Source organism: Pseudophryne corroboree, chromosome 2, assembly GCF_028390025.1.
Source record: "Pseudophryne corroboree isolate aPseCor3 chromosome 2, aPseCor3.hap2, whole genome shotgun sequence".
NCBI lineage: Eukaryota > Metazoa > Chordata > Amphibia > Anura > Myobatrachidae > Pseudophryne > Pseudophryne corroboree.
In genome coordinates this window covers 166576965-166578849 of record NC_086445.1, presented here as the reverse complement: position 1 = coordinate 166578849, position 1885 = coordinate 166576965, and the positions used below count along the sequence as shown (strand labels likewise).

Sequence of the window (1885 nt, the reverse complement as noted above, 5' to 3'; positions counted from 1 at the left end):
CTTCAATGAAGGATACGAGATCGCACCGTTCCTGTGATAAGAAATTACTTCCTTTTTTCTCTCATATTTCCTTCATATCTCTCACCTTATCCGCTGGTAGCCTGTATATTTGACCACCATGCACTCGACACTTTATGTATTTATGTATTTATTTAACCACAACCACAGCACTAAGCACTTTATAGTTTGTTGATTTGCCTGTTATGTTAATAAACTCGGATTGCTGTGCGACTCAGTTATTTGTCCACGAGATACAGTCATACCACACTGACGGACGCCCAATCTCGTCCGATCTTGGAAGCTAAGCAGTGTAGGGCCCAAACAGTACCAAGCGGGGAACCACTTGGGAAGATTGGGTACTGTACAATGTGGGATACAATAGACTCATAACATACCAGCAATGTAAAACATTGACAAATACTGGCTAATTGACCACCTTTTGCCTCCCCCTATTTCTACCTAAAGATCTTATAACTTACACTTTACAGATAATTCTGAGTACTTTGAATCTTGCACTCTATCCCCAGCTTAATATGTCTTTTTTTCACTATATTAACTATAAATTCTTCACTCCCACATACAGATACACCCTTCTCCTATTAAGCACTGCATGTGCCCACTATACTATATATACCCCTCACTGGTATCAAAATAGAATACACTATAAGCACATTGTCTGAAAAAAAAAACACGTGTTTAATATGCAGCAATATATAAGTACTTTTTAGAAATGACATTATATACTATCACTAAGTACTCCATAGACTATAATGGCCTCCTATATGACAACATGTTGCTAATGTACATATCTTTAATAGAAATATTAACAATATTTAGATTATCAGTGCCCCTTTGAATAAGAATTATTCTAGTCGGTTTTGAAGCTCTCTAAACATACACATATATCGTTTTTAAAAAAAATCAAATTCCAGCAATATAAAGTTTATCCCTTATAACATCTCCCATGCTCCTATTATAAAATTAATTAATAATACTTTATAAGGAATTAATCCTCGTTTTATTTATTTGTTTTCCTATATGCATTTCTGTGCAAGCTGAACAGGCCATTATAGAAATGTGTCCTGCACTATATGGCTTCACAAAGATGTCCGCCGCGATGATTGACAATGCAAACCATCCAATCAATATGAAGCTACAGGCCGTTCCACGTCGAAACAGGAAGTGTGGCTCCCCTAACAGAAAAGCACAAGCAGGAAGTGGGGCAGCTTAGCGCCTATACAGAGACGCGAATCACGGAAGCGGGGCACCGTGCGCATGCGCAGTGCACAGACTCGGACACAGGAAGCGGGGCGGAAGTGAGGCAAACAGCGCCCCTGGACTTACTTTATACCGTACTATAAGCTATGACGCTCGTTTTTGCACTATATTTATCTTATGGTAACCTTATATTGTAGATCTACCCCTGGCAATAGTCTTTTCCGAATTTATACAATGCTATATGTAACTGTATTTTCAAGTAGCCCTGAACAGGAAGTGATGTCATAATTACACTGTTAATTATCCTGGCTATAAATAGAATTACTGTTCAGTAGCCCTCTACCCCTTGATGAAGTCAGATGGACGAAACGCGTTGGGCAGACCTCAATTTGACCTTCCATTTTTAAGATAAGCACCTTTCTCGTATCTGAAATATATTTGTATATTTTTATTGTTCCAGATATGTTTTTTTTTTTTTCTTTTATCAGCTTGAATTTGTTTTTTAATCGATCAAATCCACCCTTTTTATTCCATCCAACCCTTTTTCCTTTTTTATTGCTATTAAATTGTCTGTTTTATAATAAATATCCCCCCATTTTTTAAAAGAAATACGAATTGCATCCTTCTTCATATATATATCCTTTAAGTGTAGACACTGTTAGTCGCC

The 1885-nt window shown here is 37.0% G+C and overlaps 1 pseudogene; it reads left to right on the top strand.

The window, feature by feature from the left end:
• The first annotated feature begins 249 nt into the window (after nucleotides 1–249).
• On the top strand, nucleotides 250–368 carry LOC135051956 (5S ribosomal RNA; annotated as a pseudogene).
• Nucleotides 369–1885: the final 1517 nt, after the last annotated feature.